Genomic DNA, 13,863 nt, shown 5'->3' with positions numbered 1-13,863 from the left:
AGACATGTTATCTAAAACCTGGTTCATCTGTCCTTCCATGCAGGGCCTAGGGGATGCCAAATTCCAGGGTCCAGAAAGAGCTTGGGATAAAATGAAACTTCAAGGGGACGGCTTTGACCTGGGCTGAGTCTGCCTGTGTCATCCAACTGGAGTCTCAAGTCCTGAGGCAGGACGTCCAGATGCCCCAGTGCAGGGTCCTCCCGATCAACACCTGCTCCCCTGTACTCATTAGCAATCTCACCCACCCTTCTCTCAAAGCACACTTGGCTGTCGTATCCAGGAGCTCTGCATCTGTAGATTCAGCAACAGCAGACAGAAAATATTCAGAAAATAAATTGGATGGTTATGTTTCTATTGAACATGTGCAGACTTTGTTCTTGTCATCATTCCCTAAATAATACAGTATTGTAGCAGGATGAGTCACAGACAAAACTCCTCAGACACCGGATTAAAGAAGGAAGAGGTTTTTTATTCCACTGGGAGCATCGGCAGACTCGCATCCTAAGAGCCAAGCTCCCCAAAAAAGAAATTCCTAGCCCTTTTAAGGGGTCTATGTGAAACTCTAAGGGGTCTATGTGAAAGAGTCATAATAGATCAAGTAAGCATGAGGAACGTGACTGGGGGCTGCATATATCAGCTAACAGTACAAAAAGTTTTACAGTGCTTTCTCATACAGTGTCTGGAATTTACAGATAACACAAGTAGTTTTGGTCAGGGGTTAATATTATTTTATTTCAACCAGCAGGGACAGGTGGTGGCGCCAAGGTCCTCTAGCTATTTATCTTACTTCTGTTTCTTTCCAACTTTTTGCTTTCTCCCTTTTCTCCTGTCTTATAAGCTAGGGAAAAGGGGAGTTTGGGGAGAAACTGGGAAGGACAACAGGAGAAGTGGTGGTCTCATACCATAGTATCACGACCATTTATGTAGCATCTGCATTGTATTACATATCATAAATAATCTAGTAATGGTCTAATGTGTACGAGAGGATGTGCATAGCTTATACGTAATTACTATGCCATGTTATATCGGAGACTTGAGCATCCATGGATTTTGGCATTCTTGGGGACCCTAGAACTAATCCTCCATGGATACCAAGGGATGACTGTATATACTCACTCACGAAGGCTTCTCATTGGAGGAAGGGCCGAGTTCAGGACAGACAGGGACATCATCCCTGGACTACTGTCCATCCATCCATTCATCCATTGGCACCACCCTCTAGGACTGTCCCAACGACAGCCCTAGCAAGTGGAGACAAGAAAAAAGCCTGGTTCAAATGGTACAGCTTTGAGGTCTTGGAAGATGTTGTACCAGTATGAGAATAGGGGATCAGTTTCCTCCAGGATCCAGAAAGCATATCAGGCAGGCTCGGGGTGAGGAAAGGAGCACGGCCTCTCCAGCAGCCCCAGAGGCCTGCAGTAGGATGGGGCTGGGGCTGGGGCTGGGGCTGGCCCTGTTTATCACTTGGACCTCATGAGGGGAAAAGAAAGAACAGGGGGCGGAGGAGGACCTTGGGGGCAGCTTGTTGCCTAAGGAGAAGGTGCCTCAGGGGAGGGTTATTAGTTTGTTTTCACACTGCTATAAAGAAATACTTGAGACTGGGTAATTTATAAAGGAAAGAGGTTTAATTGACTCCCAATTCAGGGAACCTACAGTCATGGCAGAAGGCGAAGGGGAAGCAGGCACCTTCTCCACAAGGCGGCAGGAGGGAGTGAGTGGAGAACCGGGAAGTGCCACACTTTCAAACCATTAGCTCTCCTGAGAACTCCCTCACTATCAGGGGAGCATCAGGGGGGAAACTGTCCCCAGATCCTATCCCGTCCCACCAGGTTCCTCCCTTGACACAGGAGGATTACAGTTCCAGATGAGATTTGGGTGGGGACACAGAGCCCAACCTGTGAGGGTCTCAGTCTATCTTGCAGCTCCCCTGGGGCTGAGGCTGAGTACAAATCTGCTGGCCCTGCTCTACAGCACTCGGGGACTCTGCCTGTGTGCCGCCATCTGCTCTTCCTGGGGGTGTTGGTTGCTTCCTCAAGAGGAGGGTGGATCTGCTCTCCTGCCCCCCCTCTCCAGGGCCTTTTGGAGCCCTGGCCACGTCCTCCCCGGGTAAGGGCAGGAAACTGGGCTCCTTGCCTTTCTTGCTGCGTGACAATCCTGGGGTCAGCCATAGGCCCCATCACTGTTCCCGCTTCTAAATGGAGAGTATTTTGGCACATCTTCCTGGCGGAGTCTGGGGCCTCATCCCTGTTATTTATTCTAGCTTGGTAAAGCCAGGTTAAGACATCTGGGCAAGGAGATAGTAGAGTGGCCCCCAGGAAGGGTGGGTGGAGGGCGCTGGCCTTTGGGCTTGCCTGGAGCAGGGTGGGAGGGGGCAAGGTTACCAGGAAGCAGGGCTGTCAGGGCCAAAATCAGGAGGCGGTAATAATGCTGGTGCGGGGACAGGGCTGTGTGGTTGGCTTGGGGTGGGGCATGAGAGCCAAGGTTTGTCAGCACGCAGAGGGGTGGCTGACCCATGGACTAGGGGCTGTGGAACCCAGTGGTTGCCCTTAGTTCCTGGATCCTGGGAGACTTCTGGAGCCTGGGTGTGGGACAGCCTAGGAGTGGAGGTGGGGCAGACAGGGGTAGGGGTGGGAGAGGAGGCCTTGCATGGCAGGGTGCAGGGTAGGAAACCAGCCAGGGGCCAGTTTGCATTGGCGGCTCCCATCCCCATCCCCACCCCCAAGCCCACCTCTACCCCCACCCTGCTGCAGAGTCGGGCCTGGGCTGCTGTCCTCTGCTTTGGCCTCAGCAGATCACACGATGGAAGCTGGCAGCCCCATGGGCACCACTCGAGCCAGCTGTGACCTGTGGTTTCTATTTCCTGGAGTGTGGGGTGCCCACCCAGGAGAGCACAGGCACACCCCACACCCCTCATTTTGAGGATGCTGGGAGGTGGGGACCAAGGTCCTGCAGCCCTCTGCTTGCGCTGTGAAAGGTAGCCTAGGAGTCCTGTGTCCACCCATCCACGTGGGGCCCCAGGAGCCTGAACAGTGGCAGGCAGAGAGATGAGGAGGGAGAGAGAAGTGGAAAAGAAGGAGAGAGAAAGAGAGATGGGGAGAAGGAGTGAGAGAGAGAGAGAGGAAGAGAGATAAGGAAAGAGACAGAGGAGGCTGAGAGGAAAAGGAGCAAGAGATAGGGAGAGAGACACAAAAGGCAAAGAGAGAGACAGGGAGAGACGAGCATGAGTAGGAGGTTGGGTCACTCTTGATCCCAGTCCCCAGTGAAAACCATAGGTTGCCATCACCTAACTACGCATGCAATAAAGTCTTCTGCCTGCTGCTTACAGCCCAAGAACACCTTCTCCGAGAGAATAAAATCTTTGACCATTGCCCTTTCTCACTGGAGTTTACTTGGGTCTTCTGATGAAGTGTGATGTCTCACCTATTGCCTTCCTGGGCTCAAGGATCTATGAAAAGCCGACGCCTCTTTTGGGGAAGGCTCTGCAGTGCCTTCATCTCACTAGGCTCCCCAAGAAGCTTGCGAACTTGGCTTGAGCCCTAAGCAGCCGAGTATGTGCCGGGCCTCTGCTTCTCTCTTTCAGTAAGAGGGAGAACCAAGAAAGAGACTGAAGCACGATCTGCAGAGAAGGCACTTGTGCAAACACCAGGGGAATGAGGGGCCTCAATTGTCTTCATTTCTCCTAAAAATACGCATTTCCTTCCAGGCCACCCTAGTGAGGGCATGAAGCACAGCGTGTGTGTGTCTGTGTGTGTGTGCACTTATATGCATGTGTATGTATGTATGTGTGTGTGTGCGTGCAGGTATATACCTGTGAATGTATTTATGTATGTGCATCTGTGTGCATGTGTGTGTGCAAGTATATGCATGTGTATGTATGTGCGTGTGTGTGTGTGTGTGTGTGTGTGTGTGTGTGTGTGTTGCAGGGCTTTACAGTGGGCAGGATGTGGGAGGGCAGCTGCAGCTCCAAGCTGCAAGTCTTTCTGATAGAATGGTTAAGATTCCCTGGACCACAGAAAGAGTGTTTTCATTTGCACCTATTTTTATTAGCATTTAAACCTGTATTCTTCATAGCATGTAAAGTTTATGTTGTTTAACTATTCTTAGAAACATTTACACCAGTGGTCCCCAAACTTTTTGGCACCAGATGACAGTTTTCTTGAAGACAACTCTTCCACAGACCTGGGAGAAGGGGAAGGGATGATGCAGACATGATTCAAGCCCATTACATTTATTGTGTGCTTTATTTCTATGATTATTTCACTGTAATATATAATGAAATAATTACACAACTCACCATAATATAGAATCAGTGGGAGCCCTGAACTTGTTTTCCTGCAACTACATGGTCCCATCGGGAGGTGATGGGAGACAGTCACAGATCTTCCGGCCTTAGGTTCTCATAAGGAGCACGCAATCTAGATCCTTGGCATGCTGAGTTCACAGTTGGGTTCTATGAGAATGTAACGGCACCACTCATGTGACAGGTGGCAGAGCTCGTGCGGTAATGTGAGGGATGGGGAGCGGCTGTTTCTACAGATGAAGCTTTGCTTGCTGGCTGGCTGCTCACCTCCTGCTGGGCAGCCTGGTTCCTAACAGGTGAGGACCCCTGATTTACCCAGTAAGATAAACACATTTTTATGTCAATTGAAATTATTCACCCTGCACCGCCCAAAATTACCTTGCATACCTCACCCACCCAAGGGTCCCGTAGCACACTTTGGGAGCTGTAGACAGTAAGCCTGGAGCTCCACTGAGCATTCCATCTCTCCACCATCTGTGGGCTAAGAGGCTGTGTTAGTTTCCTAGGGCTGTTTTACAGTACCACAGACTGGGCACCTTCAACAACAGAATGTTACTGTCTCACAGTACTGGAGGCCATGGGTCCAAGATCAAGGTGTCATCAGGGTGGGTCCCTTCTGAGGCTGTGCAGGAAGGCTCTGTTCCAGGCCTGTCTCTTGAAGTGTGGGTGGCTGTCTTCTCCCTGTGACTCTTGGTTAAGGGTGATTCTGGCGAGGGCTGAGAAGACGACAGCTGGACAGAATGTTGGTAGCATATGGAGGGTGTCGGGCATGGTGTCTCATGCCTGGAATCTTAGCAGTTTGGGAGGCCAAGACGGGAGGATTGTTTGAGGATGATAGTTCAAGACCATCCTGGCCAACAGTGGGAGACCCAGTCTCTTTAAAAAATAAAAATACAGAAGGGAAAAGTCATTCAGATGAAGTCTCAGATGGCAATGAAGAACACATTATCGGACATTGGAGGAAAGGTGACGCTTGTCATAAAGTGACAAAGAACTTGGCTGAATTGTGCTCATATCCTACTGTTTTCTGGAAGGCAGAACTTGCCAGCAATGAACCTGAAATTTGGTAGAAGAAATATCTAAGCAAAGTATTGAAGGAGCAGCTTCATTCTCTTGTATGTTTCTAGGAAAATGAAAGAAAAGAGGAATGATTTAGAGACAGAACTTATAATCAAAAGGGAAGCAGAACTCAAAAATTTGGGAAATTTTTAGCCTTCTCAGCCTGCCCATATTGAACAGATAAGAAAGTGTGTTTGGGAGAGAACATGAGGGTGTGGGTCAGGAGGCCTGCATGGATCAGGGCTGTGCTCCTCACCAGGACGATGGAAGAGCGACCCTGAAGGCATTGTGTAGATCGCTCAGGCTGCACTCTCATCACAGGCCCATGGTGCCAGGGCACTGACGGCAGTACGGTTTCCAAGGAAGGCCCTGGGGCACCCTGAGGACCTTGGGGCTGCTGCCAAGCACTCCCTGAAGTCACTGGTCCCCACATTCTGGTGTGGCACTGCTTGACTGCCCCAAGTGTTGCTTAATGAGCTCCTGTCCGGGGGGACGTGATGTCACCGCTCCAGAGGACACAGGCAGAAAACCCTTTGGCAGCATCCATGTGGTGCTAATTCTGCAGGTGTACAGATTTTGCTTTTCCCTTATAGAAATGGTGGAGTCAATGAAGAAATTAGCAGGGATGGATGTGGAGCTGACAGCTGAAGAAAGAAACCTCCTGTCTGTTACATATAAGCACGTGATTGGAGCTACAAGAGCCTCCTGGAGAATAATCAGCAGCCTTGAACAGAAAGAAGGAAACAAGGGAGGAGAAGACAAGGGAAAAATGATTGGAAATACTGGCAAATGGTGAGACTGTTGTACAGCAGTCCCCCCTTATCCACAGTTTGAGTTACCAGTGTGGTACAGTACAATAAGATATTTTGAGAGAAAAAGAGACTATGTTCTTGTAACTTCTATTAGAGTATAATTGTTCTGGTATTAATCTTTTACTGTGCCTAGTTTATAAATTAAACTTTACCATGAGTTTGTATGTATAGAACAAAATATAGTATATATAAGGTTTGGTATTATCCATGGTTTCAGTGTATCCACTGGGGCGTCTCAGAATGGATCCCTCTGAGATAAAAGGGAACTACTGTATTTTCAAGAAAAATGATGAATGTTTTGGGTTAAATTTGTCCCATTCTTCTTTTTATTGAAAGACTCAGGTTTTTTTATCCAATGTCATAGTTTTTAATCTTTGGATTTACACAACAGAAATTATCTGGGGGAAGGAGGTTGTTGTTAACTGAGCATGTCCTAATTTTTGCCTTTTATCTTTATGGTTTTAGAAAATGTCTCTGAAAAGGGAGGCTTGTTTCTTTTGAGTGTCTGGCTTAGTTCTCAGGGTATGTCTGTCAGTAATTTGGCCATAGTCATTGGCATTTGAGGTCACAGCCTAGTGCTCACTTGACTGTATATGTAGTACACATTTTATATCTTAGTCGATTTTTGTCTTTTGCTCACGTGGATTAGGGTACAGAATATTCCAGGGCAGAGGTGAATAACTTTTTCTCCTGGAAGCTGCAGCAGTGGGCAAAAGAAGTGAGACCCTGTCCCTAAAAATAAAGTTGTAAGCTGGGGTTGATGTTATCATTACCATGAAATATGTTGGGTCAAAGAATTTCGATGACCAATAGACAAGTTTTGTGTCCCAGAGGAATGAGGAAGTAACTGATACATTGGGAGAAGATGTGAAAAGTTCGAGACTTGATGTCTTAGATGAGGTACAGGCATAAAAAAGGAAAGAAGAAAAGAGAGAGAGAGAAAGAGAAAGAAAAGAAAGAAGAAAGAGAAAGAAAGAAAGAAAAGAAAAGAAAGAAAGAAAAAGAAAGAAAGAAGGAAAGAAAGAAGGGAAGAAGAAAGGGAGAGAGAAAGAGTGTAGATGTCTTGCTGAGTCCCTAAGTAGAAACAAGAAGAGAAAAGAAACTAAAAGAGGAAGCCGTGGCCAAGAGTGAAGCATTACAGTGTATGACTTCTAGTATGGAGCAGCGCAGTTAGGGGTATGGACATGTGCAAGTCTTCGAGTAGAAAGCAAAGAACTCTGTTGAGTGGAACGTGGCCACACCATACCTTGGTGTGATCTCAGATATTGGGTAGGTTGGCTGTAGATAGTCATTGAATGTGGGAGAACAGCCTAGAGAGCTATTGAGACAGAAACTGAGAAATAGAATGTAGAATATCGGCTTGTGAGGAGGAAGGGTTGGGAGTAACAGGAGAGCAGTCATTGAGTATGTGAGGAGCTAGGAGAACATGGAAACCTTTCGTCTCCTACAGCAGTCTCTATCTGAAAAGTCATCAGGGAGATAGTTGATTCAGAAAATAGTTTTGCTTAGCTAAGATAAGAATGCTATTACGGAAGAAAGAGCGAGAGAATGTTTTACAGTGGAAAGGAGGTTCCAGGGGCATGAGAGGAACCTAGAAAGGTTCAACAGTAGTGCCATGAGTTCATAGAAAATAGGAAGCAAGTGGCTGGGCACAGTGGCTCACACCTGTAATCCCAGCACTTTGGGAGGCCGAGGTGGGTGGATCACAAGGTTAGGAGATTGAGGCCATCTTGGCTAACACGGTGAAACCCCGTCTCTACTAAACATACAAAAAAAAAAAAAATTAGCCTGGCATGGTGGTAGCACCTGTAGTCCCAGCAACTTGGGAGGCTGAGGCAGAGAATGGCATGAACCCGGGAGGTGGAGGTTGCAGTGAGCTGAGATTGTGCCATTGCACTCCAGCCTGAGGGACAAAGCAAAACTCTGTCTCAAAAAAAGAAAAAAAAAAAAAGGAAGCAAGTTGGGTATGTGCGTTTAGAGGTGCTGTACATTTTCAGCATTATAAATGAATAGAGATGAGTTGCAATAGTTTTTTTGGTCCATAGATTTTTGGTATCTTAACTAGTTTTGGATCTCTTCCACTAAAAGGATCGCCTGTTGTACATTGTTAGGAATGTAAGTACTGAAGGCAAACTGCCTGGGTTTGAATTTTGTTCTGTCCCTTGCACCCTGCCTGGCTTCAAATCCTAGCTCTGCTTATTAAGTTCTTTTAAGAGGATGATCTTTGAGCAAATGTCTTAGCTTGTTTTCCCAAGTAAATGGACACAATAGTTGCTATCTTGTGAAATAGTCATGTAATTGACCAGCATTTACCAAGTTGCATCAGTGTTTAGTTTTAGTCATTGGTGATTCTGCAATTGGACTGTGATGGGGTGTTGGGGTGGGGGTGGTGTGTGTGTGTAGCACTTAATTGCATGCAAAAAGGAAAAGATACTTTTGCTAAGGGAGAGGCAGCTTTTCTCTGCTTTTGTGTCAAAAGTGAAGAAGTGAGTTTGGAGAGGGATACGAATTCTCTGTATTACTAAGTTCTCTTCCACAAAACCAGAGGTAGATAGAAATGTGTAATAATTTACAGAATTTCTAGACTGAAACAATATGATTTTTTAAAATTTATTTTTATTATTTTCAGGTTGAGACTGAGCTAAAGTTAATCTGTGGCAACATGCTGGATGCACTGGACAAACACTTCATTCCAGCAGCTAACACTGGCAAGTCAAAGGTTTTCTGTTTTGAAATGTAGGTTCTATACTAGAAAGGAAAAGTTAAGATTAAAAGTTGGCCTTTTTAGAATCATGACTTTCTTCTATGTAGGTTTCCAACTTTTATTTAAAAATAATTGTTTAATGTTAGAAGGATAGTCAATGTTGGAATAAAAAGATGGTCAGGCTCTTATAAAAATGCATTAGCTTTTGCTTTACTTATTTATATTCTTTTGCTTTCATGGGACCTATCTCATTCCCCTCCCCCAAATGGCCACACATTTCACAGTTCTGGCTGAATGTTTCATGGAGAAATTTTATTTTATGATTAATACACTTGTGCCATTTCTTGGAACCACTTGCTTGTTTAATTCTAGTCTATCAAATGATAATTTTGTTGATATTTAGAGGCTCCTCAGTTAATTTCTGTGGGATTTTTGGTTATATTTAATAAGGAAAATAATAGGAAATGTCTAAGAAAAAAAAGAAAGCCAATTATTCCTGAGAGTGTTTAAAATTATTGAAGTACACTTGTTAGTTGTTAGTATAGAACCTACATTTCATAATAGAAAACCTTGGACTTGCCAGTGTTAGCTGCTGGAATGAGGTGTTTGTCCAGTACATCCAGAACATCACCAGAGATTAACTTCAGCTCAGTCTCAACCTGAAAAAATAAAAATAAATTTAAAAAAATCGGATTGTTTCAGTCTAGACATTCTGTAAATTATTACACATTCTATGTACCTCTGATTTTGAGGAAGAGAGCTTAGTATTGAACAGAATTCGTTTCCCTGTCCAAATTCCCTTCTTCTGTTTTGACACAAAAGCAGAGAAAAGCTGCCTCTCAGTTATCAAAAGTATCTTTTCCTTTCTGCATGAAATTAAGTGCTACACACATACCCCACCCCCCACCCTAAAACCCCCTCACAGTCTGACTACAGAATCACCAATGACTGAAACTGAACACTGACGCAACTTAGTAAATGCTGGTCAATTACATGACTATTTCACAAGGTAGCAACTACTGTGTCTATTTACTTGGGAAAATAGAAGCTAAGACATTTGCTCAAAGATCATCCACTTAAAAGAACTTAATAAGCAAAGCTAGGATTTGAAGCCAGGCAGGATGCAAGGGACAGAACAAAATTCAAACCCAGGCAGTTTGCCTTCAGTACTTAACATTCCTAACAAACGTTCAACAGGCAATCCCTTTAGTGGAAGAAATCCAAAACTAGTTAAGATACCAAAAATCTGTCCACCAAACTAACTATTGCTAGTCATCTCTATTCATTTATAATGCTGAAAACGTGCAACATCTCTAAAAGCACATACCCAGTTTGCTTCCTTTTTTGTTGTTGTTTTTTCGAGATGGAGTCTCACTCTGTCACTCAGGCTGGAGTGCAGTGGCAGGACCTCGGCTCACTACAAGCTCCCCCTCCCGGGTGCACACCATTCTCCTGCCTCAGCCTCCCAAGCAGCTGGGACCATAGGCGCCCGCCACCATGCCTGGCTAATTTTTTTGTATTTTTAGTAGAGGCAGGGTTTCACCGTGTCAGCCAGGATGGTCTCAATCTCCTGACCTTGTGATCTACCCATCTCAGCCTCCCAAAGTGCTGGGATTACAGGCGTGAGCCACTGCGCCCGCTACATTTTATGTATTTGGCACACATTGGTTAGCCATTGTACTTGTGATGGATAGTGGGAATGACCAGGGCCCCTCCAGGCAAGGCTTGGAGCAGAGGGCCCTCCTTTATGGGCTGGACTCACCAGTGCGGCTGCTTACCTGTGACTAACCACCAAGGCTCAAGGTGATGCTAAGGTGCTGATTTGCTGGAACTCTGAGCTGTGCCTGTGTCTCCTTGGGCTCTGGGAGATTTTTTTCTTTTAGCAGTATTTTATAGAGATATTGTCTAGGTAGAATAAAATGTAGATCCTGGTTTTCTGTTTGAGTTTTGTTTTGTTTTGTTTTGTTTGGAGACAGGTTCTTGCTCTGTCACTGAACCTGGAGTGCAGTGGCATGATCACAGCTCTCACTGTGGCCTAAACCTCCCAGGCTGAAGCAGTCTTCCTGCCTCAGCCTCCCTGTAGCTTGGACTACAGGCATGCACCACCATGCCCCACTGATTTTTTTGATTTTTAGTAGAGACCAGGTCTTGCTATGCTGCCCAGGCTGGTCTCGAACTCCTGGGCTGAAGCAATCCTCCTGCCTCAGCCTACCAAAGTGCTGAATTACAGGCATCAGCTGCTGCACCCAGCCTCAGCCTGTTTTTAATGGAGGCAAACACCTGTGCAACCACCACCCAGAACCAGATCCAGAACATTTCCAGCCTCTGGAGGACTCCTTCGTGCCCCTCCCAGTCAGTGACCCCCAAGGGTGACACCATTATGGCCTGTTGTTCAACTTGACTCGAATGGAATTCTCACAGCATGTGTCTGTTTGGATCTGTCTTCTTCCACTCAGTTGGGAGGCCCATTGATGTTTCCTGTGGCCTACCTCCTTATTATTGCTGAGGGCCACACTGTTGTATGAAAACCACAATTCATTTCTCCTTTCTCCTGGTGGTGACCATCTGCATTGTTTCCAGCCTAGGGCTATGATGAGTAAAGCTGTTAAAAACAGACAAATATATTTTCCTTTCTCTTGGGTAATTTTTTAGTAGAAAAGCCAGAACATGGATGTAGATATATGACTGTATTACAACTCACCAAGCAGTTTTTCTTTCTATTTTTTAATTTTTTGAGACAGAGTCTTGCTCTATTGCCCAGGCTGGAGTGCAGTGGCATGAGGACACTTCACTGCAGACTTGGCCTCCTGGGGTTAAGTGAGCCTCCCACCTCAGCCTCCCACAGAGCTGGGACCACAGGTGTGCACCATCACAATCGGCTCACTTGTTTTTTAAATTATATGTAGAGACAGGGTCTTCCTATCTTGCCCAGGCTGGTCTCAAGGCTCCTGGACTCAAGTGATCCTCCCACCTCAGCCTCTCAAAGTGCTGGGATTACAGGTGTGAGCCACCACACCCTGCCTGTTTTTCTAAATTGGATTATTTTACACTCCAGTCTGCTATGAATGAGAGTTCCAGTTGTTCCATATCCCAATCAATTGGCGATTGCCTACAAATGATGTGGCATGATGAAATTGTTCCTGGTGTCCATGGTGTCTGAGAAGACTGCAAAGAATTTCCCTTCCGTTCTCTCCTTTCTGTTCCCCCTGTACTGTCTACTCCTTAAATTGGTCAAATTCTACTTGATCCAGGAACATAATGGAGATGGAGAGTGCAGATGACACACATGGCCTCAGTCCATGGGAGCATCTCAAAGGAATTTGTCTGCAAATTGCAGTGCATCTAGACAGAGCACAAGAAGGAAGAGAAGTGCAGACTCTTGTATGGCCCAGGGGCACCTTCCATCCCCTCATGCCTGTACGACCTTTACCCACCCGTCCCCTATCATCTCCCTGCTCTGGAGGGTGGATCACGAGGTCAGGAGTTCACCACCAGCCTGGGCAACACCGTGAAAGCCCGTCTCTACTAAAATACAAAAAATTAGCTGGGGGTGGTGGTGTGCGCTTGTAGTCCCAGCTACCTGGGAGGCTGAGGCAGGAGAATTGCTTGAACCCAGGAGGCGGAAGTTGCAGTGAGCCGAGATCATGCCACTGCACTCTAGCCTGGGTGACAAAGTGAGACTCCATCTCAAAAAAAAAAAAAAAAAAGAAAAGAAAAGAAAAGAAAACAGGTTCTGGCTTAAATGGGGATTTTGTAACTTGCCGTCTCAGAGGCAGATTCCTGATGACTAATGGGATGATTCTTTTTTTTTTTTTGAGATGGAGTTTTGCTCTTGCTGCCCAGGCTAGAGTGCAATGGCGTGATCTTGGCTCACTGCAACCTCTGCCTCCTGGGTTCAAGCGAGATGAGGTTTCTCCATGTTGGTCAGGCTGGTCTTGTGCTCCTGACCTCAGGTGACCCACCCGCCTTGGCCTCCCAAATGGCTTGAACATGGGAGGCAGAGGTTGCAGTGAACTGAGATCATGCCACTGCACTCCAGCCTGGGCGACAAGAGCGAGACTCAGTCTCAAAAAAAAGAAAAAACAAAAATAAATAAAAAATAAAACATCATTGTTATTTTATCAATCTTCAGCAGCTTTTCATTGCCTACAGAATGGAGTCTCAGTTCCTCAGGTTGGCATTCCACAATCTGATCCCAAAATGTGAATCTACACTTAAACCACTCACTACTCAAACTTCATTCTAACCATTGTTCCTGAATGTTCTGTGTGTTATGCCATTCTTGACATCAATACTCCAACCTTTTCCTATCTACATTCTGTTTGCTTCATTTTTCCGAGTTCCATCTGTCTTTCAGAGTAGTGTGCTAGCTCTGTGTGTCACACAGAAATGAATTTTACAATGTAGAAATCCTGTACTCATTTGCAGTACAATTTGACAATACATGTCAATAACCATAGGAATGTTCAAATCCTTGGGCTCAGAAATCCCACTCCTGAGAATTTATTCTTTAATAAATGGAAATAGAGGAAAGTTTAAGTCCATTATGATACATGTACTTAATAAAATAGGATACAGCTATTTAAAATTATAACTAGAAGCACTATATAGCTTATGAAAATGCTTATGAGAAATTAAAGAAAAACAGAGAATAAAATTGTGATTAAATCTGGAAACCTGGAAAGGGAACTAGAGAAACAGTTGATTTGTGAGGTGGTGGGAGGTTACATGATCTTTTTTCTTTTATTTGGATTCCCTTGATGTCATCCTTTTTTTTTTTTTTTTTTTTGATACGCAGTCTCCCTCTGTTGCCCAGGCTGGAGGGGCAGTGGCGCAATCTCAGCTCATGGCAACCTCCACCTCCACTTCCTGGTTTCAAGTGATTCTCTGGCCTCAGACTCCCAAAATGCTGGGATTGCAGGCATGAGCCACTGCGCCCGGCCCCTTGTTCCCTTGTTGCCATCTTAACACTCTTCTTCTGATATATA

General features: G+C 45.6%; 1 pseudogene; it reads left to right on the top strand.

Moving 5' to 3' along the window:
- The first annotated feature begins 5,859 nt into the window (after nucleotides 1-5,859).
- On the top strand, nucleotides 5,860-8,911 carry LOC129017024 (14-3-3 protein epsilon-like; annotated as a pseudogene).
- Nucleotides 8,912-13,863: the final 4,952 nt, after the last annotated feature.

Source organism: Pongo pygmaeus, chromosome 19, assembly GCF_028885625.2.
Source record: "Pongo pygmaeus isolate AG05252 chromosome 19, NHGRI_mPonPyg2-v2.0_pri, whole genome shotgun sequence".
In the NCBI taxonomy this organism is placed as follows: Eukaryota; Metazoa; Chordata; class Mammalia; order Primates; family Hominidae; genus Pongo; species Pongo pygmaeus.
Note: the sequence above shows the minus strand (reverse complement) of the source record. Positions and strands in the feature narration are given on the sequence as shown.